Source organism: Anas platyrhynchos, chromosome 1 (assembly GCF_047663525.1).
Source record: "Anas platyrhynchos isolate ZD024472 breed Pekin duck chromosome 1, IASCAAS_PekinDuck_T2T, whole genome shotgun sequence".
Classification (NCBI taxonomy): Eukaryota; Metazoa; Chordata; class Aves; order Anseriformes; family Anatidae; genus Anas; species Anas platyrhynchos.
The window spans coordinates 18034293-18059601 of record NC_092587.1 but is presented as its reverse complement, the minus strand read 5'-3'; the positions used below and the strand labels follow the sequence as shown (position 1 = coordinate 18059601).

The following is a 25309-nucleotide window of genomic DNA, read 5'->3' as shown; positions in this document are numbered from 1 at the left end:
GCTGGCACAGTTTCTACAAGCCTGTGAAAGCAGAATGACCACCTGTAAACACATAGGCAGTTCAATTGGGACTGCTGCAAACACTGGTCCTCCACTGGATGCCACAATGTATCTGAAGCTAGATGTGAACTGCAGCACTTGATTATGGGTTACCTACAGGTAACCCATAGTATAGGCATGTGCATCTGATAATATTTCAGTCCACAATATCTGTACTTGCACCAAAAGGCCTCTGCAAAGACCATGCATGTCTTGCTTACACCCTTCATCCTGTGCTGCTCTTTCTGACTTGGTCAGACTCCTTTTCTAATTGGAAAATGCGAGGTGTCTAGCACATACTTCACTTATTACTAGTTTTAGTCTACAGCTTCTAAAAGTCTTGGCAAACCATTAACACAGGAAAAGTGTTAACTGAAAAAAGAAATCTACTTTTTTATCTTATTTTATTTATTTATTTTTTTTTTTGGCAGGGGGAGAAGGGAGGAATATGGCTGTGATGTTTTGGAGATTCTATACATTAGAATTTAATATACAATTATCTAATTCTAATTAGATTTCTAATCTATAGAACTCTGGAGTTATACATTAGAACATTTCTTAACATAAACAATTCTGACTGGACTATCATTTCTTTGAAAAAGGTCACATACAATTAAAGTAACAGCAAAATCAACCCAGTTAAACAGAGAAAGTGTAAAGACACAACGTAAAAGAAACAAAAATGAAAAACAAACAAACAAAAAAAAAAAAACACACACCCCCAAAACATTGTGGAAGAAATAACCTGGAAATGAATATGTAAAATAATGCAAATTTTAATAGCACCAGCTTTCTGTAATAAAAACTGAGGTGCTATTAGCAAAATGAGAAAGATAAAAAGAACAGGAATCTTGAAAACACAAGGTAGCAGATGATGTAAACAGAGTACTAGGAAAGAGAGCACAGCCTTTTTGTGAATGCTCAGATCAAGCTTTGGCTAGGAATGTTGGTATCGGACACTGGACAATGTTGTGGTTGTACCTAGTCATGTGGAAATTTGATTACTGCAATGGCCATTTGTGATTTCAGGCTTGTTACCTTGACACGGTCAGATGTTAAACGTACAGGTCTGTATATATAGCAGTGAGATTCTGACCACACAGATCTGTTGTTGTTCTCACATTGCTCCATGGTAACCTGCCCCTGAGCTTTGGCGCTGCAACATTTCATACTGTAACATTTCAGAATGGCATTTCTTGTAAGGCACCTGATTCAGTGCTCCTGCAGACAGTAACCTGGCAGGTTCCTCCATGGGCACAGTCTTGCACAACTTTTGTCTGTGAATTCAGCAGTGGCTGTGTCCAGACACGCAGTAACTAAGGTGCTGTTTCCCAGTATCAGCCCTTGCTGTTTTACCAATTGCTTCTTCTTATGCCCTTCTGGAGGCTGGTGGGATGCTAGGGATACCAATCACCATCAGCTGAACCATCACTAGACCTTATTCCCAACTCACAGGATATCAGGTGAAATTGGGAGAAGGCTTTGTACTTCCCTGAATGCAAGAACTGCAATTTCACTCAGTACTCAAAAGGCCCCAACAGGCTTGGAAAACCTTTTTTTCCACATGTATCCACATAACATCAAGATACATTCTGGCATGTAAGAACCATTTTCAATTTTTACAGAAATGTCTTTATTAGATGTGCATAGAAAGAAAGATACCTGGCGTTCATTATCTGTAGTAATTTTTCATATACAGCTTTCCTGGATTCCAATCTATAAATGCCATATTAAAACCTACATGGTCCTATTAGACTGAACAGAAAGTATTTAGGCCTGGGAGTCAGTTTTGACTTTGTGCCCTGGGTCAGAGAGCTTGTTTAAGTACCATCTGTATGTCAGCTATCTCCAGACACAGCACAGGACATTTTTCCTTCTTTCTCCAAGGATTGAATGACCTTCCGCCTGACAGTCATTCAAGTGATTCTCTTAACGTTTTAAAGTTAAATGCAAAACATTTCTCTGAGTTATTTCCCACTTGATACTATACACATGGCTACATCTGTTATTCTTGCCTCGTGTTGCCCCCTGGTACTTGAAGGACAGATGATAAATCTGGGCTAAATTGTATCTGGCTTTGCATGGGCTTGCAGTGAATCAGATAAAAGGGTACAAGGAGCTATTCCTGTTTCCTTGAGTATCCAGGCAAGAGGAAGGCACAAAAGACAATCTCAGTCCTGATTTAGAAAAGCTCTGAATGTGTTCAGTTGGTGTATTTAATATTTATAGAAGTGCTGAGTGCCAAAAAAGGAACTAAGGCCATGATCTCCTGATTGGGTCACCATTAGGTGACACTTTTTGATGAACTGTAACTTCACTTAAAAACACAATCCAGAAGAGACCAAAGGTACTAGAAAATGTAGTTTGCAAATGTAGTGACTAGCTTTATCCTGCATTTAAAAAACAAAACGAGAACAAAAGTGCCAGTAATGCTCCCCCCCAAAAAAAAAAGAAAAAAAAAGGATACAACGAGGATATTAAATATTCTGTTTCAGCTGACTCACTATGTTGATTTTTTCAGTTGTGTCAGCAAAAAAAAAAAAAAAAAAAAAAAAGTTTCTACATAGTATAGGTTGAGGGAAAGGTCAACTCTCAAGGAATACAAATTGTACCCTTTTAAAAGGGCACAGCAATACAGGACTGTAAGGGTCCACCAGACCTCCTTCTATATCATACAGTTGCATCCCTTTTATACACTTATTACACTATACACTAAAATTGGTTAGAACTTAGCTCAATTCTCCTATTAAGAGGTTATTCCAAAGCTTGCTTCCACTGAAAATCAGAAACCTTTTAATTTCAAGTTTACAGTTATCCATGACTACTAGCCTTATCAAATTCTCCTTGCACCAGTTTGTCCTTAAAATGGTTCTTTCTCTTTGGTGTTTTCTCTCTTGCTTGTGCAATCATATACTCTTACAGGTTTCCATTCTCTAAACTTAGCCAGAAAGCTCATTTTATTTTCAAGAAGAAAAAATGTTACTCACTCAAGTGATACTCTTAATGTTTTAAAGTTAAATGCAAAACATTTCTCTGAGTTATTTCCCACTTGATACTATACACATGGCTACATCTGTTATTCTTGCCTGGTGTTGCCCCCTGGTACTTGGAGGACAGATGATAAATCTGAACTAAATTGTATCCGTATCTAAATTGTATCTATTTTACAAAAGAGTTTTATTCTGATTGCTGCAGTATTCCTTCTCTTTACAAGTTCCAGTTTGAAATAATCTTTAATGGTGAGTATAACTAAGCATAGCATACCAGGTGTAGTTTCATTTGTGCCTTGTGTGATGGAATCAGTCCTTCTGTCTAACTCTAGAATGTAATTCTCCATGTGTTTTCATGGGTAGGTAACATTTACTTTCTCAAAGCAACTTACATTTGTTGGAAGGTCCAACACAGAAGCAACAGAGTTAAAAACAAAATTAAGCATATGAACAGAATATACTCCTGAGGAGTTGGAGGAAACTTATTATAAGGCTATTAACTTTGAGTTAAAGGAGAAAACAAATAAAAGACAAGTGTTGTTGCCAAGGCTTTTGGTCAGGTAAGCTAGATTAAAATAATATTTGTTTTAGCATTGGGAAAATAAAAGTAGCAAATTGGAAAATAGAAGTTATCATCACATTTAAAAATAGATAAATATAAAGAAGATTCACTAAATAGTTTAAACCACATAACCAAGGATGGAAACAGTGCTGAATTGTGACTATTGTGACTATGAGGTTGTAAAATTTTTATTTGTAACTGATGGCAAACATTCTGGTTTGTATCAGAAATAGTGCAGCCAGAAAGACAAAGGAAGTAATTGTACCCCTGTACTTGGCTGTGGTGAAGCCACACCTCAAATACTGTGTTCAGTTTTGGGCTCCTCACCGCAAGAAGGACATTGAGGTGCTGGGGCATCTCCAGAGAAGGGCAACAAAGTTGGCAAAGGGTCTATAGCACAAGTCTTAAGAGGAACACTTGAGGGAACTGCTGTTCCTGGAGAAAAGGAGGCTCAAGGGAGGCTTTATTGCTCTCTACAACTACCTCAAAGGAGGTTGTAGTGGAGTGGTGATCAGCCTCTTCTCCCAGGCATCAAGTGATACGACAAGACAAAATGGGCTCAGGTTGTGCCAGGGTAGCTTTAGATTGGATATTAGGAAAAAAAAAAATCACTGAGAGAGGTGTGATCATTGGGACAGGCTGCTCAAGGAACTAGTTGAGTCACCATCCCTGAGGACTGTACACTTAGTCACATAGTCTAAACTCTTGGGCAGACTTGTGCAGTGCCAGGTGTTGGACTCGATGATCCTTATGGGTCCCTTCCAACTTGGGATATTCTATGATTCTATGAGGTATTCATAACACATTTCAGTGTGATGCTTAGGGTCATGGTTTAGTGGTAGACTTGGCAGTGCTAAGTTAACTGTGTACTTGATGATGTTAAAGTTCTTTTACAACCTAAATGATTCTATGATTCTAAACATCAGGCTTTTTCAATTTCATTGCTTACTGTCTCCCAGTATGCTGTTGAAATGATTTGCCAACAGTGTTTCTAATAAAGATGTAGAGTGTACCATCCACTTTAACTTCACTTCTAAATTTAAATACGTAAAGCTTTCAATGTAGGACATGGAAACTTGGAGCCATACTACCATTAGTGTTCAATATTACTTACTGAAAACAAAAAACATTTAGTTTGGGGACAACAGTTGTACTATTTCCAATGTGCTTAGCAACCTTTTTTTTTTTTTTTTCTTTTTTCTTTTTTCTTGTTCTTTTTCCATCTTCAGTTTTGTATTTGCATGATCAATTGGCATATATTCAGTCTAATGTTCCATATGTGTTCCACTTCAGTTTGACTTCTGGAAGCTCTTTTTTTATTCTACAGGGTTTAAGGCTTTACATCTTTTGCACTTTCTCTATTTACTCCTAATGTCTCATTTCTATTGGTCTTTTATGTTGTTTTGAGTCTTTCTGCTATATTTTCCATCTCTCTGCTCAGGATATCAGTTCAAGAACATTTTTGGACCTGCAAGACAAAGGACTTCTAGGCCTCTTTCACATTCAAGTAAAATGTTAATCTGAGCTCTCTGTTGCTTATATGAGTAACTAATTACTTTTGTCTACTGTAGCTTGCCTATTTGAAACTGATACTCTTCATTACAGGCCTCTGTTCACTCTTCCATTTAATTAAAATTAAATTACCTTACAACCATGCAATCCAAGGCTATTTTCTACAACTTGTATTTTGTAGAATGTCTCCACTACTTAAAAAAGCCAAGTTTAAAAGCAAATCAGCCTTGCTGGTTCATCGGGGAAGAAGCCTGGTCACAATCTGAGGGATCTCATTCTTTTGCTCAGATAGCAAATTTAGCAGCTCTGCTGAACGTAATTTTCCTGAGGCACACACTGGTAGGAGTTTGCATGCGCAGCCTTATTCCCCCCACCACTCTCCTATTAGCTAGGCAAGGTAAGCTATTCTGACGCCCCTACATTGTTAAGAGTCACTTTTGTGAATGCTCCAGGGCAACCCTGCAGTCTCATGGGATGCCCAGAGCAGCATCAGTGAGGCTTTACACAGTCTTCCCTCACAACCACATGAAGTTTCTTTCTCTCTTTTTTTTAGTGTACTTTTCTTTTTTAGCTTTCCACACTGCAAAGCAAGAATGTTATCACAATTGCTTTAATATTTTTTATTTATTTATTTATTTATTTAATATTTTTTCCTCTCTCTCAGACAATGAAAACCCATGTTCTGGAATAAAGTATAAAATAGTCTGAAAAAAAAAGTCTGAATTTTAAATAATAGAGACTATGGGCATAATCAACTAACATATATGCCTTATCATTTTTTTACTAGCCATGTAGTATCAAAGTAATTTCAAAGCTGTTTTCTTTCTAATTCCCTCACAAACTAGATTAAGCAGGGCCCCATATAAAAGAGAAGTATCAGTGAGATGCAGTAGAGGTAATACATTTGTCTTACTTACTTTCAAAATATACTTACACAAAGGAGGTCCTCTAGATTTAATTTAACAAATGTTCTGCTCTTTTGCGTATTTCTGTAATCTAAAAGGAAAGTTTTTATAATGTTCTTTCTCTGATGGCTTTGCTTTTCAGTTACCTAATTTTTCTTTTGAAACCATGACTTTATTTTCAAAACATTCTGTAGGACTCAGGGAAGACCCCATTATTGTTTATGGACTTTGTAGCTTCACGTATTGTTTACAAAAGAAAGACTCAATGCATTTCTTCAGTATGAGCGCACACCAGTACTTTTTAGCACAACATTCACAGAATCACAGAATGGTTTGGGATGGGACCTTGAAGATCATCTAACTCCAGCCACCCTGCCTTGGGCAGGGACACCTCCCACTAGATCAGGTTGCCCAAAGTCCCATCCAGCCTGGCCTTGAACACATCCAGGGATGGGGCATCCACAGCTTCTCTGGGCAACCTGCAACAGAGCCTTATCACCCTCTGAGTGAAGAATTTCCTCCCAACATCTTAACTAAATCTCCACTCTTTCAGTTTATAACCATTCTCCCTTGTTCTACCATTATCTGCCCAAATGAAAATGTGTTCTCCATCTCTTTTATAAGCCCCCTTTAAGTACTGAAAAGCTGCAGTGAGGTCTCCCCAGAGTCTTCTCTTCAATATACTCATCTCTCTCAGACTTTCTTCATAGGAGAAGTGCTCCAGCCTTCTGATCACCTTTGTGGCCCTTCTCTGGACTCATTCTAGCAGATCTCCATCCTTCTTGTGCTGGGGAGTTTATAACACCACACTGGGAGATTATACCACAACCTTTGTAGAGAATACTAACAGAATTTATATTAATACTATGAAGTATCCAAAATTCACTATCACAGATGCTTCCATCCTGACTGGGAAAAAAAAAAAAAAAAAAAAAAAAGGCTTTTAAACACATAGCTTTTAAGCACATATTCAGCGTTCAATAAGATTTAAGCATATGCAAGTCTGAAAGCAGGACAGTGAAATGCATTTCCCAGAATTAATTGGAGGTCACTGTTCTTTGGAGACAGTGTTTCAATATTGCTTGATTTCTTTTCACCCGTCATTTGGAGTCCTGATTTACTCTTGTGTACTTTCAGCGTTGCACCTCAGCCTCTGTAATGAGACTGCAGCATGACTGAAAATACTTGCAAGCAGATTTTTATCTTCCTGTAAATTAGCAATTCTGCGAGAATGTCAAATGGTCCTGCTAAACACATTGAACTAGCCATGTTCGAAAATTAAGTTTCTAGTCATTGCTCTAGCCCACGTGGCATTTGACAAGTGCTACAACACTCAGAAAAGACCATGTTAATTATCACATGACTATTAGTTATATCTCTATTTCTTGAAACTCTATTCAGTCATTAAAGATAGTGAAAAATGGCACTATTCAGAATGAATATGAAATGAATATTCATAACAGCTAATTGTCACTGACATCTCAAATTTCATTATAATTTCTGTTATGCTTAGCTCTTTCTAACACTTGTGGAAGAAGCATAGAATCATAGAATCATCTAGATTGGAAAAGACTTTCAAGATCAAATGCAACCATCAGACTGATTTACTGAGGTGGGTCCCACCACTAAACCACATCCCTTTGTGCCACATCCAAACATCTCTTAAATACGTTCAGGAATGGGGTCTCCACCACTTTCCTGGGCAGTCCATTCAAATTTTTGACCATGAATAAATTTGGGATTTCATGAAGAATTTTTTCCTAATGTTCATAATAAACCTCCTCTGGTGCAACCTGAAATTTTCTTCACGTCTTAGGAGCCCATTACTTTGAGTCACTTACATAACCACCACTGTGCTATCTAATCACCAACTATAGCATCCAGACAAGATTATATCCACAGTACAGCTCAACATTTCATAATCAGCATTATAGCCAGAATGTTTGGACAAATGTTTCTTAAATAGCTATGTATGTATTTATGTACCTTATCAGATCTTAACATGCTTAACAGAATCTCTCACATTTTTAATAGGTAATGTTATTTTAATTCACAGCAAATCTAATAATTCCAGACTTTCTAAACTTGTTAGTGGAATTAAACTAAACTTTTCCCTTCTACTGGGATATTATAATAGGCTTTATTTATTTACCCTGGGTATTTCATCATCCCTTTGAAAATGCAAGAAGGAAAACACTACCAAACAAAAAGGCTTGCAAGTGAGCCATTCTAATGTTTATCAAGATCATTATTTTTCTTGCAAGCTTGTTAAGCTCTTAAATATATATATATTTTTTTATCAAGCTAATTTAATACAGTGCTTTTTGTGTAATATCACCTACTTCATATACATGCAGACGATATGGGAGCTTAATTTTAAAATGGGTACAGTTATAATGCTGGCTAGATAGAGCCGCAGGGAGATTATTTTAGTTCTAAAAATTGACTTGGGGAAACCTGACGCAGTGAACAAGCATATAAATACTAAATGTTTCAGATGATACTGATTCTTGTTGCTGCTAATGAAAGTTCTATCTGATTTAATTTCTCATACTTACCTTTACAGTAACAACTGCTGGAAATACATTAAAAAAGAAGCTGCTGTTTAAAGCAGACATATTTGAATAGGACACTGTAATGATGGAGCCTTTCACAGATGGGAAAGAAGTCATTTGTGAAGGAGAAATTATGATAGTTTGATCAAGACCTATTGACCAGAGTTCCTGGGACTGTGAGTGAATGAATTCTTCTTTCTGTAAATGGGAAGAAGTCAACCCCTAACTAGAGGGCGGTCAAGCCACGCTGAACTGCATGCCGAGCCACAGAATGCGTACTGATTTCTGCTTGTAATAAAAGTCAGAATCTGAAGCTGTTATTTACAAGCTCTCTCTGTGGTAGTGCTGAGATTCCCAAAGCATCATTGGCTGCAGCATTATGCACACCAAGTTCTTTCAATCAGAGCAACCAAGGTGAGAGAGACTGAAGCTGACAGGTCACAACCCCATCACACTTTATAGCGAACAAAATGCTTTTTGTTTAATGGATGCTTTTAAAAAACATCCAAACCAATTTAATTTTCCTAGAAAAAATGTTCATGAATCTTTAAAAAATAGTTCCTTTCAAATTCTCTTATGTTTGCTATCATTCTTTCTTGTTATTTTCTGCTGCAGAAGATTCACACATAAGCAGGAATGACATAAAAGCTGAATGTGTGAGAAAGTTTTAGCCCAGTTGTACATTTTTGTTCTCTAAGAAGAGTAATAAGAAAGAGTTGAAAAATTATTTAAAGGGAAAATTCAGTGCAGATCTTCAGTTTAAAGTTGTTGTTGCCCGTATGGTTCTTAAAAAGGCATCCATGATTGTCCCAACTCAGATAAATAGTAGGGAAGTTACTTAGGAATATATTTTTGCTGTCTTGTTTTGACAGTAAAATGACAAGTTTTGTTTTATTTTTTCCTCACTACTGACAGTCATTAAGAAGCTACACAAACATTCATGGAAAAGAAATTTAAAGCTCAAACACAGTGAATGAAAAAAATCACCACCAAGAACAAACCCCCTATCTGAGAAGCACATCATACAAACAAAGAATGTTTCCTGACAAAGGATTGTCTGGTGACAATCACAGGCCTAGATAGCTTCTCCCCCTAACAAACACACACTCCAAAGAGGGACTAACAACTAATGACAGTCTGTCAGAGTTCTGCTGGAGGTCATATTAGATAATGGTGACATCTGAAACAAGAATGTAGGAAAAAGGTGTAAATACCAGAAAAAGCATGAGTGAAATGGAAAAGCCCATGGACATCAACAGAATTAATTTGTTAATTTTCCTGTCTACCTACAGTCACCAGTATTTTTTTTTTATCCCTCAAAGTTGCATCTGATGCATCTGTTGCATCCTTATTCTGAGCCACAGGAAGTCTGTTTAAACATGTTAAATATGAAGACATATTTTATTGAATTGAAGAATACATCTGTGAGCATGTGCTTAAATGACATTTTATACCAGATTTTAAACAAGTGTTTCCTTGAAATGAGTCCTTGATCATCAGTTAGGCAGCTGGGACAGAACAACTACACTGTGGGAGAGCAGCAGTGTGTGAAACAGGGCATAAGATTCAATTCATGGCTAAAGTACTCCCAGAGATGCTGGAGCCACTGCTAATGGCCTGGATTCTCCAGGTAGATCAAACACAATAACAACCAAAAAAATAATTAAAAAAAAATAAAATCAACTATTCAATTGAACCATGGAAATTAGAAAATGTTCTTTAGTGAGAGAACAATCATATTTTCTAGCACTATGTTTTCATTGCCTAATCTTTGTGCTTCAGAGACAACTTTGCAAATGTGATCTAGGAGTAAACTGGTGTTGTGTTTTCTTCTTCAGTTTGCAATCAGAGATGTCCTGGAGGAATGTAAAGATATGTTTTAAAAGCTTTAAAAAGTGCATGCATTTTAATGAGAATCCCTAAACTTCTCTTTGGTGTGGTTGATACTGTTTTTCTGATTATAGCAAATGTTGAGTGAAGATGCTCTTAAGTTCTTTAGAGCTCCAAACTGACAGTACTGAGCTCAGTATGGGGAAAAGAAATCAATTATCAGAAAATAAATGCATAAATAAATAAATATACTGGTAGAAGTCAGAGAAAATGGTCTTGCAATAATGTTATCGGAATTGCTTCAAAAGACATGGCATTAACTATTAGAGAAATCCATTCAATATGAAGTTAAGATTTTGACAAGAACAAAGAGGGGACAATGTGAGAGCAATTATACCCCTGATTATGAGAGATTATACTACTAAACCAGCACAGCTGTCATATTTGACCTCATCCTTATACCATTTAGTTTATTGTAATTACAAAACAAAGAGAACAAAACATAGTATCTGTAATAAACATAATGATAATAGCAAAAGACCATTTAATTGCAAACAGCAATCAAAGAAAAGAAAGACTACAAAAATTAAGCCAGGTGGTAAATCCTTCTGCTCAAAAAGTCCCTTGTTCTGCTCATTACCTACTGGGTATTTTAGTTTGGATAACAAAATATCACCTCACCTGGTGATGAGATTCCTCTCATTCAACTATAGACATTGAGATGAACAAGATTTGACTTACAGATAGAGACACCATACTTAGGTATGTGAATAACCTACATGTGAATTAGATATGAGATCTCTAGTCAGTAAAAACCTGGAGTTTCAGTCAGTTCTCTAAACATAGGTATCTATTGCCATTCCACTTAAAATGCTTTATAGTATCTGAAACAACCTAATGGGACTGTCAGATAGGACAGAGGACTTCAGGGACACCCTTTTGAAGAAGAGGCTGGGAGCTAGGCACAGATACCTTGGGCATTTCTAACAGTGTTAAATGTCTAAAGTGAAGCCTTTCACTTTAGCCTGGACAACTGAAGTGAAGCTTTGGTCTGTTTGATGAAGGGATCCACAAAGCTAACTCACTTCAAAATGAACACTTACGGTAGGTCAGCTGAGTTATGCCCTACATGTCCTTGCAGAGGACCAGGATGAGAGCAGCAATTTGAATTAATTCATGCACATCTTTCTTCTCTGCATAGATAGTGAACAATTAGTTAAAGGTTCTTCTGCAGCATACCTGTTCTACAAGCAAACCAAGCTTTGGATTCATTGTTAACCAAGTGAACTTCCATAACAACACATTTTAAAATCTAGCAGGTAAATCACTGGAGAGAGAAAAAAAAAAAATAAAAGGATTATTAATTTGTCTTATGAAGCCACTTTATTTGGAATATTATTTTAGATAAAGGAACTGCATTCTCACAAATATATTGGCAAACTGGAAGGGGTTCTTCACAGAACAAAAGGGATTAGGAATAAATGCTTCAATCTTTAATTCTTAAATCACTTAAATATTCCAAAGAACTTAGTGCTGTAGTTATCATGGACAAGTGATGAAGAAGAGGAATAGTATCAGCTTGCAATAGTAGAACTCCCAAGAAAAGAAAGGAATTATACAGTATACAGTAATCTGAGATGTAATTAGCTGTCAGATATTTTGTCAGAGAAACAACTATTCTGATAAAGAAACAAGATTTGTCAAGAGAATACCAAATAACTCTTACTCAGAACTCACATTGATAGGCCCTTAACAGCGCTACCTTAAATCATATTTATCCTCCAATATTTCTGTTTAGCAGATGCTCATTGGCTAGTACTTATTTTGGACTGGCTTTAAAGTAAAAGATTAAAGGCATTGAGTATTGATAACTAAATTAAAAGGGCTGGCTGCCAATAGCTGTAACAGTAAGTAATGAATAAAGAGCATTGCCTGCTCTGTGTCCTCTTGACCATGCAGAACAATCATTAAGAATTAAATGCTGTGATTCAACCCCCCTCCTGCCTTTTCCCCAAGAGGCAATGCCTCACACACCACCAAGTATGCAGTACTCTGGGAACAAAGCCAAAAGTAGCAACTTGTTCTCTGAATGGGAACAGCTCAGAAATAGGTCTTATCCAAGAAGGAGGGGAGGGGGGAATTATAATGTTTCCTACAATTTCTTATAATACACAAGTTTTTAATGGAATAAAATCTGTATTAACATATCTCTTACTGTATTTTCTAAATGAAGTTCAGGATTTTGTCTGAGCAGATACATTAAAAGCATATTAAATAATGCCATTTCCTTTACTCTTAACTTAGTCTTTCCCTTTTGCTGTAATATACATCATATACATGTAGCTAGAGAGTGAGTTTTGTATAGGCAGGTCAGGTAAATCACAGCAATTGGTGATGTGAAATTTTGTAGGAAATGCCATTACACATCCCTCCCTCTCTATTCACAAATTTGTTCTCTGGGCTGATACACAACCAACCAAATAATAATAACAACAACAACAACAACAACAACAATTGCATGATACAGTTTGCATATATATAAATGTGCTCATATATACATCAGCTTTATACACATAGGCTGGCATTATGTGTATACACATAGGCTTGCATTAACCGTTGTGGTTAACCTGAAGAGCTGATTGAGGTTAATCTGAAGAGTGAGGTGATGATTTAAAGAAACTGTTCCACAGGAAAAGGAAATACAACTAAAAAATTAGCTTGAGAAACAGTGAAGTCATTATTTACTTGCTGTTTCAAAGTGGTTACACTAAAATAAGGGCATTAACTTCATTGTAACTGAAAGTGGGAGCAAAATACAACAAAAATTATGCAACACTTGCCTCTCTTTTCAAATTACTGATCTTGTAGAATGTGGTAGAATGCAACGCAACTTTTGAATGATTTTCTCAATCCGTTTGTTTTTCTCTTTTGCTTATAGTCATCTACTGGATGCTTTAAAGCACCCAGTGTTATTTTCTGTTTGAAAAACTGTTTTGTTTTGTTTTGTTTTGTTTTTCCTATATGCTTTCATTTCTAATGATGCTCAACATTAACATCAATTTTCTATTTACGCTTTTTGGATATCGACCCTGATGTCAGCACAACATTTGTGCTGGATGTCATTAGTAAAAAGAGTCCCTTCTGTTTGCTGTGTAGCAACAGAGCATAAAATGGAGATGGTACCTAAATCCTCTGAAACCAGTGGCTATTGTTTAGTTGTTTTTAGATCTTACATCTCCATTGATGACTACAAAGTTGAATGGGCTAAACACAAGTAGTATTGAATTTAGTGGAATTATACTGATGATTCATTTAATCAGTCTTGTTCTGCATAAAGAAAATATCAAATACTCTTCAGGCTGTGACTGATCACATGAGTATGCAGATGTAAGAAGAATCAACCCTTGCAGGTAAAGAGCCACAGGAATACTGGAGAGGGCAGCCAAGGTTAGCAGAACTGAGCTAAACAGCAATAAACGTGCTCTGAACCTTTTCAAACTATGGCTGAGCTCCTCCTCCAGCATTCCTCTCCAGAGGTCTGGCACCCTCTGAAAGGGCTTCAGTATGTGCCGGTGGATCAGAGAGTATCCCTTCAGGGGATTCTACCATCTCATGGCTCCTCTTTGTCTCTTTTTCCCTCTAGTGTACCACAGTACGTGCAGTTACAATGTTCATATATTCAACAACCCAGTTTCACATACAAATACAGATCTTCATAATAATCATAATATTCATGATTTACATTTTCATAATATTTACACCACCTTCTTTTTTTGGGGGGATGAGTAGGGGAGGGAATATGCTCACAATTACTCCACCTTTTTATGTCTGATTAAATTAGGAGGATGTGATTCATTATGATTTTAGATACACTTCATGAACAATTCTCAGACCAACAGTCATTGCCTTTCAGTTGTTCCATTTTATTTTATTTTTTAATATTTTGCATACTGGATTAGGACATATCTTACATATTTTTTTATACACACACACACACAAAAGAAGTATTACAAAGATGTATTAGAAAATTACAAACTGAATGTTTTTCTTGACCTACAGTTGTTTTTTTGATATATGACTTTTAAATACCTTAGAACAAGCTGGACACTGAACTTGCATTAGAGTCACACAGGAAAAAGAAAAAAAAAGAAAAAAAAATATAAAAAAAAAAGCTCCCCCAGAGAGTCATCTGTCTTATTTTCTTATTTTCAGATAATCATCTGAGATAGGTCAGCACATTGCTAAGTGCCCATTTCTCTGTGTAAATTACAGGTAGAGAACAGAGTGGATATATTAGACTTTTATGGCTACATTTTTGATGTCTGTGGTTAGAGAAATTATTCCAAACGCAAATGTCCAATGTCAGTTTAAAAATGTACCCCTGTGCTCATCCTCCTCCTCTTTTTGCATAGACTTCACCACAGCACAGAATTACAGACTTGCAGAATGGCTGATGTTGGTGTGGATGTCCAAAACTCTTCCAATCCAAAAACCTCTACTCAGAAAAAACTTCAGCTATAGCACATTGCCCAGGTCTGTATCAACTCAACTGCATCTAGTTGAGTTGTGACTATCTTGAAGGATGGAGATGTCACAACATGTTCCAGTGCAAACCTGGGCAACCTGTTGCAGTGTCTGACTATACTCAAAAAAAAAAAAAAAAAAAAAAAAGTTTATTCTTATGTATAAGTGGAATTTCCTGCATTTCTATTTGTGCATGTTGTCCTTTTACTGGACACAACTAAGAAGAGTCTGACTGGCTCTCCTTCACACCCTCCAATCAAGTACTTAAACACATGGGTAAGAACCACCTGAGCTTTTTCTTTTCCAGCTAAAATACTCCAAACCTCTCTCAGACTTTCCGCATATGCTCCAAGCTCTTAACAATCTTTGTGGCCCTTTGCTGGACTTTCCCCAGTAAGTCCATGTCTCTCCTGTACTGGGGAGCCTGAACACTCCTGATGTGTCTCAGCAGTCCAGAGCAGAGAGGAAGGATCACCTCCCCACACTCGCTGTTGATATTCTGCCTAACACAGACCAAGAAGCTGTTGTTCTTCGCTGCCAGGGTGCCTTGCTGGCTCATGATCACTTTGGTGTCCATTGAGACTCTCAAGCTCTCCCCAAGCTTGTATTCTGCATGGGGCTATTCTTCCCCAGCTGTAAAACTCTACATTTTCCTTTGTTGAACTACACAAGATTAAATTTGCCATCAAGAAGGCAATTAATCCAGTCCTTTAAGTTATCCCTATAATCAATCGGAAGAGTGAAACTGTTTCAAAGGGCAATTTGTCTTTCTATTCTATCAAATAATGTCTTAGAGAAGTAGACACATCTCTCTCCTCACGTGTGGCTAGACAGAGACTGGAAAGTATTTAATGTTTTCTTTATACTGAACATACCCGATTACATGAAGTGCCAGTCTCCTTTCAGTGACTACAGAAGAAATCTAGATGACTAGCTTAGGTTGGTGTTAAGCAGGAGACAGTCAAAGAACCTACCATAAAGTGATGCAAAAATTCTTCCGAGGTGAGACGTTACTCAGTGTGTAAGACCTGAGAAGTGTGTTCTAGTCTGTGTATTGGGAGAATGAAGAGAGAAAACGAGTGCAACGGGTATAATGGAAGGACAAGCTGTTTTCCTGCCGCCTGCTCTTTATCAGAGGATACTTCTGCCAAGAGCTCAGTATGTAGGAATTTAAAGTGACTTTGCAGATCATCAGGAGCCAGTCTAGCTACTGAGCTTCTCAGATCTGATGACTTGCAGTTCCACAAGGATTGCATGGATGTACTCACCTACTGGAATCCATTACTGCTTGAGGAGAAATGAATCTTCTGCTTACCTTCCTCACAAAAATCCACTCTTCATATCTTACACTTTTTCATCTCAAGAAATTTGGATACTAACTCTCTATTACATATGGTTGATTGGATCTCTCCTTTAATCCTTGGTGTCCAAAATATAAATGCTTCTCCAAGTGATAACCGCCATCCTCTATAAGGCATTTTCATTGTTTTCTATCTTATTTTAGCCTTTTATTCAATTGCCTCCATCTCAAAAAGCTTTACTGCTTGTCACACTATTTTAAAGCTATTTCTGGAATATTTTATAAATCCTATGTGGCAAATATTCACTATTCAAACATCTAGTCAAACTTAGAGGATTTAATCTGCCTTGAGTTTTTCACACATATCACATGTATTAGGCTTGATTTTAAAATTTGCTTTGTACAAACTACTTTCTACATCATGCTTCCAGCAATTTTAAGAGTTCATGTAATGGCAGCTTTCAGCAAAGACAAAACAGAACCAAAGTAGGTAAATTCAGAGTATTTCTGGAGTAAATGCAGGAGGGAAAAAAAAAAAAGGCAGTTCTTTATTACGTGCACAAATGATTGAATAATATTTTTGTGTTGATGTTTGCAGTTTAAAGCCCAATGCTAGATTTTACATTAAAATTGAAACATCATACTCACTTTTAATTATAAATTCTGTTACAAAACTATGGATTCTAGGATCTTTTGAAGAAAAAAAAAGGTATAAAGATATACCTACATAGCCATGTTCACTAAAGGAACAGCTGCGTTAAGTGGAAAATTATGCATGGAAGGTAAACAAAGAAAGAATAATATTTTTACTAATAGGTACTGTAAATACTTATCTCTAAAGTGAGAAATCCTGCACTACTCATGAGAAGTACTTTTCTGATGCAGGATTTTATGATGGAATCCTATTGCGTTAGATCTCCTTCTGCAGGTCTTGTTCCAGAAAACTTTGTCATAAGAGTAATTGTTACCCAGACAGTCCCATTAGGCCAAGTTCTGAAATTCTCATTCATTTTTCCATCTACTCAGTCAGTGGCCTTCAATAACCCTTTCAAAAACTGACAGAGTTCCCCCTCTGGCATGCCCTCTCCAGAGCTGTGACTCCCTTTGAAAAGAGGTCAGCTTGTGCAATATACTCTATATAATGCCAAAAGCAGACTTATGATACACCAGTCACTGGAAGTCACGCATGCTCTCCTCCACCTTTTTTGTCACCTCTCTTCGTAATTTTTTAAGGCTGCTGGGAACCAAATTGGCCTCTAGCATAAGTAAGGCATTCTTAGGTGTCACTTTGCTTGGCTTAATTATTGCAGTGATGCAGAAGAGCTGTGCATTTGTTTTAGTATTCTTACTGTCCTTGGTAGAATATTATTGAAGGACAAAATAGACAATGTAATAAATGTCACAGTGTATTACCGAATTTGTATGAGGCCTTAAATCAGCTTTTTTTTTTTTTTTTCTTTGAATTGGTTTGGAAAAAATGACTTAAACTTACTTAAAAGTGTAAATCTCTAAGAAACAAACAAACAAACAAACAAACAAACAAAAAAGAGCAACTAACTAGAAGAAAATAACAGTTTGAAGAGCTCACAGAATATTCAGCAATATTATTGCTAAACCATATTCTGCAATCTCATGTATTGTAAAAGAAGAAAGAAAAACAAACAAAACAAAACAAAACAAACAGAAAAGCACCAAGAAAAACAAAAGCAAACAGACAAAAACAAACAAGGCGTTGCAATTTTTTTTTTTTTTAAATCATAGGAATATAATTTGGTGTAACAGAGAAAGGCTCTTGACATCTACCATTGCTATGCTCCTTTGATAAAAACAGCATGTATACCATTCCACTTTTAGATGGAATTAACCTTATTTACAAAAACTTAGACAATTATTAATTTATCCATACACACTAGATACTTACATTAAGGATGAGAATCACTCTCTGCTAGGGTTTGCCTCTTTCTGTAGAATCTAAATGGGGGTCTCAGTGAATACACTGTGATGAGTCCCATTCCATGTGTGTCTTTTTCATTACAACTCATCTAATGTGCAATTAAACTCTGCCTTTATCACTCCACAGGAATCTAGTCAACAACTGAAAACTAAAACCTTGTATCATATTTAATTAGGCAATTTAAACATGCTGATTTCAGAATTGCAGATCTTTCTGATTAACATTTGAAAACAAAACCAAGAATGTTTAGAAAGAAACTGTCATGTTGAACAGCAGCTCAAAGAGCTTTACAAATCATTATATCATCTACCTGATAGATCATGTCTTGGGGAGCCTTCTCTATGACCCTAGCTGGTGACCAAACAGACATATTTAAATGTTCAAATCTAGGAAGGCATGGAACAGCAATGAGCTGTAAACTATCACAGTAAGCTATCAGCACCAGGAATTTAAGATACTGGCCTACTCTCCAAAAATGTTTGGCTTAGCTGTCCCAAAATTAAGGTGTTTGGGCCTGGTCTAAATTCAATGTAAATAGCTTTTTTAAGAATCAGTATTGAGACAGTATAATTTTGAGGAATAAACATAAATATGGATTTTGTTCAGTATTCAGTTTACATTGATAATTCAATAAAGATCAAAGTCAGTATGCATCATATGTCTTCTTTCCAGAAAACAAACATTCTGAAATGCTATGACCAAATACGTAAGAATAGTCTCAAAAATAGTTTTCCAGTGAAAAATACTGAAAAGTTATGGCACATTACAACATTTTGAGTCTGCTCTATTCAGGAAAAAGGACTAATGCAAAAATTCAGTGGAGACAAGATATATTTTTGGAAACAATTTACATCAGTCTATCTGAGAGAAAATATTTCTGGCTGAATACTGACAAGGCAAACCTATATACAATTCTAGGATTTTTTAAACAAGAAATGTAGTTGATTCTCTAATAGCAAACCTTCTATTTCTCATGAGACAAATTATGAGGTTACAAGGAATTATTAATGATATATTATTAAAAAATAAAAATAAATGTCATTAGGAGAAATGTAGGAAGTTTTTGTTTTGTTTTGTTTTGTTTTGTTTTGTTTTGTTTTTCCTCATCTGTCATATGAAATCCATAATTTGGAGATTTGGAGAGCCATTTAAATAAATGCAGTCAACAAATAATTTTCTTTTGTTTAGGAGCTGCATGATCGACTGATTCTTAATAAGTGCAAAAATAGCTTTAGGCGAACAACAATACTAAGCTTGCAGTGCATAGAAGTGAGCTAAAAAACAGATGTCAGCTTTCAGCTCTTCCTGTATAATTTGTACACCGCAATGATAGCAAAGTGATTCCTTAAGCATATTTTCTAGCTTATTATTCACAACTATCCTACTTCATGTGCACTTCAAAATGCTCTTTTATACCTGGATTGCTGGAACAGCTTTTTACTAGTGCATATAATTGAAAGGCTGTTACTTAAAGCAGGCACCATTAAAAAGTCTGAATTTGCCAACACCTACAACCCAATTCTATGCCTAGAACAGAAAAGTAATTATAGTATGTTGCTGTATTTGAAAATGTTGGCAAATCTTGATCTTTTAATGATGGCTCCTATTCACAATAAGAAGAATACACCTTGAGGCTCTTCCTGTAATCTGTGTATGCATATTGTAACACAAAAAGTGTAAGCAGAAAACATAGAAGGAAATATTTTATCAGAAATAAAACTTTGAACAGTTAACCCTCAAAGTAAACAGTAAACAGTAAACTTTCAAAGGTCCTTTCAAAATTTTTAAAATGTTGTAGGTTCTGTTAATTTCAGTGGTAATAACTAAATTTACATCCTAGAAATGAAATTAGATTCACATTTTTTGTTTCTCCCCTGTGGAAGCTCTCTGAGCGTTAGGCATGAAGTACTTAATACTACTCTTCAGTTTTAAAACAAATACCATTAACAATTCCTAACTGCACATTGCTCAAAGGGGATGAAAACCATGCAACTTTGCATTCTAATTTTGCCAGAACAAAATTCTGCTGCCTGAGGTGAAATCAAAACAAATTCTCAGTACAACAAAAGAATATTTGTGTTTTGCTATACAGATGTGTCCTAATGGCACTTCATACAGTGCAGCATGTAAAGCACACTTACTGTCTGACAGCTTGCGCATTTTGTTTAAACAGGATTGTATCTGTCATTTCTGAGGCACAGTCAAAAGATTAGGAGGTTAAAATTATTAAGTGCAGTGCCTTTTGTTGCTACAAATGGTCTTGAATCTGAAGGCACCAGTGAGTTGAATTGATTCCTATATTGTTGTACATAAGCTGGATTTGCACTAACAGTACAGTACTGATTATACCTTCAAGCAAGATTTACTTTCCTGCAGAAGATCATCCCTCTTTATTTACTGAGCTAAGCACTTCATGTGCATTGCTTTGTCTAGCATTAAAAAAAAAAAAAAAAAAAAAAAAAGCCTTACATTTTAAAAGTCTGCTGGCAAATAAACAGTTATGTATGTCCCCATTTATTTCAATTATTTACCATTTATGCATTTAAAATGATTGTAAGAAATACCGTTTTATGGAAAATTGAGACTAATGTTGTACAATTACTGTAAATAGCCTTTGGGAATGTAATGGCAATGTTTTCTATTCCTGCATTATCCTAGATTGTATCACAGAAGAATGTGAGTTTGGCCAGTCACATTCAGGTCTTTTTTCATCCTAAAAGTTAAAAAAACACTTGTTTGTTTTTTAGCACTCACTGTTTTCATAGCTTATATTTTTTTATGTAAATAATAAAAGCAGTTAAAAAAATCATAAAATCATAAAATGTTTGTTAATTAAAAGAATAAAAAGCATTAAACAACAACAACAACAAAACAACTTGGAAATGAAAGGTAGAAATATTATACTTTATTCTGTTTGATAAAGTGAGAAAAATAACTTGACTGAGTATAAGGTCATTTGAGTTTGACCCATTTGGATAATACATTTGTTTTAGAATGTTTTCCCTTTTATTGCTTCAGCAGCCTGGTATGAAAATGCTAATTTATTAGCTTTAAAATGATGTGTTATTAAGTCACAACAATGATATTTCTTTTATTTTGTCATGACTAGGAATGTATATGGAATAGAGTTGTGGACAGTTAGGGAGAAAAAACTCAGCTAAGACATGAAATATTTGAGAAATATGGAAAAATGTCTTCATGTGAACAGAGCTCACTGAACAGAGCTAATTCTGTTCCCTTTTTAATGTAATTTCTGTTCTAGGAATATAAGATATTGTGGAGTTACCAAGCCGGCACACAGAAATATCATTAACAACAGAAGTCTGGTGAGTACAGCTCAAGAAACTTAAATTATACAAACTGTAAAAGAGATAATCCAGTCTTGTTCATTTGATTTTTGCAGGGGAAACAAGGACTCGATTTCTAAGAGTTTATTTTTACTTATCTCTTTCAGGCTAGTTCCCATTGGCAGTGGCATGAATTTAAGACCTCACATTAGGATTAGTAGGATTAGGCAAAGGCAGGGACTGGGAGAATGAAGAAACACTCAGTCTAGGAGCAGATCACGTTCAAAGCCAGCTAGAGAACCTAAATGTGCACAAGTCCTTGGTGCCTGAAGAGATACACTAACCACCATATTTGAGAAGTCATGGCAGTCCAGTGAAGTTCCAACTCACTGGAAGAGGTAAGACATAATCCCCATTTTTAAAAAGGACTGACCTGGGAACAACAGGCCAGTCAGTCTTGCCTCTCAGGATCATGGAACTGATCCTCCTGGAAACTCTGCTAAGGCACATGGAAAAGAAAAAGACTGATGACAGCCAGCATGGCTTCTCTCAGGGCAGACCTTAAGTGACAAATTGGTGGCCTTCTATGATAGGGTTACAGCATTGGTGGATAGGGGAAGAGCAACTGACATCATCTACCTGGAGTTGTGCAAAGCATTTGACACTGTTCCATATAACATCCTTGTCTCTAAACTAGAGAGACATGGATGTGACAGATGGATCTCTCAATGGGTAAGGAATGGCTGGATGGTTGTACTCACAGAATCATCTAGGTTGGAAGAGACCTCTATGATCACTTAGACTCAAAGAGTTGTGGTTACTGACTCAATGTCCAAGTGGAGATCTGTAATGAATGGTGTTCCTCAGGGGTCAACATGGGGATCAGCACTGTTTAACATCCCACATAAACAATGTGACTGAGTGCACCCTCATCAAGTTTGCTGATGATACCAAGCTATGAGGTGCAGTTGATGTGCTGGAGGGAAGGGGTCCACATGCATGAGAGGTGGGCCTGTGTGAACCTCATGAAGTTCAACAAGGCCACGTGCAAAGTTCTGCATCTGGCCTGGGGCAATTCCAAGAACAAGTACAGGCTGAGTGGAGAATGGCCTGAAAGCAGCCCTGAGGCGGACTTGGGGGTGTTGAAGAGAAGCTCAACATAAGCCAGCAGGGTGTGCTTGCAGCCCAGAAAGCCTACCATATACTGGGATGCATCAAAAGAAGCATGGCCAGCAGGGTGATGGAGATGATTCTCCCCCCTGCTCTGCTTTTGTGTGACCCCACCTGGAGCACTGCATTCAGCTCTACAGCCCCCAGAACAAGAAGGACACGGACCTATTACAGCGAGTCCAGAGGAGGGTCATGAGAACGATCAAAAGGCTGGAGCACCTCTTCTATGAAGAGGGGATGAAGGAGTTGGGGTTGTTCAGCCTCGGGAAGAGAAGGCTCCGAGGAGACCTTCTAGCAGCCTTCCTGTAGTGGGCCTAAAGAGGGCCTACAGGAAAGCTGGGGAGAGACTCTTTGTCAGGGAGTGGAGTGACAGGACAAGGGGTAATGGCTTTAAAGTAAAAGAGGGTTGATTTAGATGAAAGGAATATATTCTTTGCTTTGAGGGCAGTGAGGTACTGAAACAGATTGCTCAGAGAAGTTGTGGATGCCCCATCCCTGGAGGTATTCAAGCCCAGACTGGATGGGGTTTTGAGCAACCTGATGTAGTGGGAAGATATCCCTGCCCATGTCAGGCGTGTTGAAATTATATGATCTTTAAGGTTCCTTCCAAAACAAACCATTCTATGATTCTATGAATTTCAGTTCCACAAGCAACCTTAAGTGCAGAAATACAATACAGAAGTTCTATGTACATAACTGGATAGAAATAACCGTAACAGTGTTTGTGACTCTTTCCTTCATTGACATTAATCTGAGACTCTACATAGACTAGCAGACCTTGTAAATGTCATACTTTGGTGGTAAACACTGTCAGTAGGGTCACAGAAATATTTCCTACTGTACATACCTCTTCACACAAACGAGACTGATCCCCACCAAGTTTTGAGCTCAGCTGACATGGTCTCTGAATTCCTTACAATTTAACTGCAACTTGAATGTTTAATACAGTGTACCTTTTGATTTGGTGGATTAATTAATGTCTTTTTTTTTTTTGCCTTTCTCATAGCTATTGGTAGCTATTTAATGGAATAAACTTTTGTGTGATAAAATCAGGATGGACAGTTGTAGGCATATCACCATTCCTTACAGATCTCACATAGGTTTTTCACTGCTTTAGCTCAATACTTCAACATTTTAAACAGGTAGAAAGCCTCTTTTAGGCAGAAAAGAAAAGTAATGTGTGTTAATTTGCAGAATTACGCTGAACGCATGAGATACTTCAACAGCAGAACCACATCTCAACTGCCTTATCCATTTAATGTAAAGGTCTACAAATCTGTTTTTTAATTTAAAAATAACAATAGATAAATTTAGAATTTCCATAAAGAATCCACATTTAGAACTAGAGTCTTCATAGAACGGCTTGGGTTGGAAAGGACCTTGAAGGGACTACCTGAAGATCATACAGTTCCAACCCCCATTGGGGGGTTGCTATGGGCAGGGATGCCATCTTTATCTCAGGTTGACGAGGGCCCCATCCATGGTCTTGAACACCTCCAGGGGTGGGGCAGACACAGTGTCTCTGAGCAACATGTTCAGTGACTCACTACCCTCTGAGTGAAGAATTTTCTCCTAACATCTGATCTACATCTTCGCTTAGTTTAAAACTGTTCTCTATTGTTCTATCTTTATCCGCCTGAGTAGAAAGTCATTCTCGTTGCTCATTATAAATAAACCTCATTAACCTTTAATATAAATCAATAGCTTAAAAAAAAAAAAAAAAGGAAGGAGAAATTACTAGAAGCCATCATTCAATTCATAATTATTCTCTCACATTCCTAGTTACCAAAAAAAACCTCGTAATTTGTAATTTAACAAAGGAAGAAGTTTCTCACAGCAATTTCTAATATGTAGAAGACATAAGATTTTTAATATAGTTTAAATAGAAAGCCTCAACTTTATTTCTACATGGCCTACTGTTAAACCAGAAGATAACAAAGAATGATACATTATACACTAACTTTTATTTCATAGTACTTACATTTTCTCTGTGAATGCAAAGCAATTCCTGATTCAATCAAAATGCTGATAAACATGCATACATATTTAAACATAGTTTGTAAGTTGTGCATACTTGAAAGACATCTGGATTCTAAAGAGACGTAATATTAAAAAATAAAAAAATAGAAAAAAATAGAAAAAAATGTATAGTGTTATTTTGGATTCTTACCCTTTGATGGCTTAAAATAAACATTGTAGGTTTTCCTAAAATCTACTTTTTAGTACATATTTTAATAACACAGTGTTTTTCAAACTAATAACCTACAGACACATGATAACTAGTGCTTCTGATACAAATAAAGATAAGCGTTATAAACCGCTATTTTGTGAATGGATCTGTGATTTAAGCATTTTTTACAAAACTTCTTAAATGAAGTCATCCCTTTTTGTCAAGAAATCGTTTTCATGAGTTCACAGCTCTAAAAATCAGCACCCATTTTAACGTCATCCTTTGAGAAAGCAATATTTTGAGTTGTCATCCAAGAAGCATATATATATTTAGTTGAAATATATATATATATACATATATATATACGTATAATATATATATATGTATTTCATGTATATATGTATATATATTCATATATATACATATATATATGAAATACATATATATATATATGTATGTATTTAGTTGAATAAAGTCTATTCAGGCTTTATTTTTGCTTAAATATATTAGG

General features: G+C 36.3%; 1 protein-coding gene across 6 annotated transcripts in view; it reads right to left on the bottom strand.

Moving 5' to 3' along the window:
• TAFA5 (TAFA chemokine like family member 5) overlaps positions 1-25309 on the bottom strand; it is a 437142-nt gene that overhangs the window by 30888 nt on the left and 380945 nt on the right. The gene's annotated exons all lie outside the window — the stretch shown is intronic.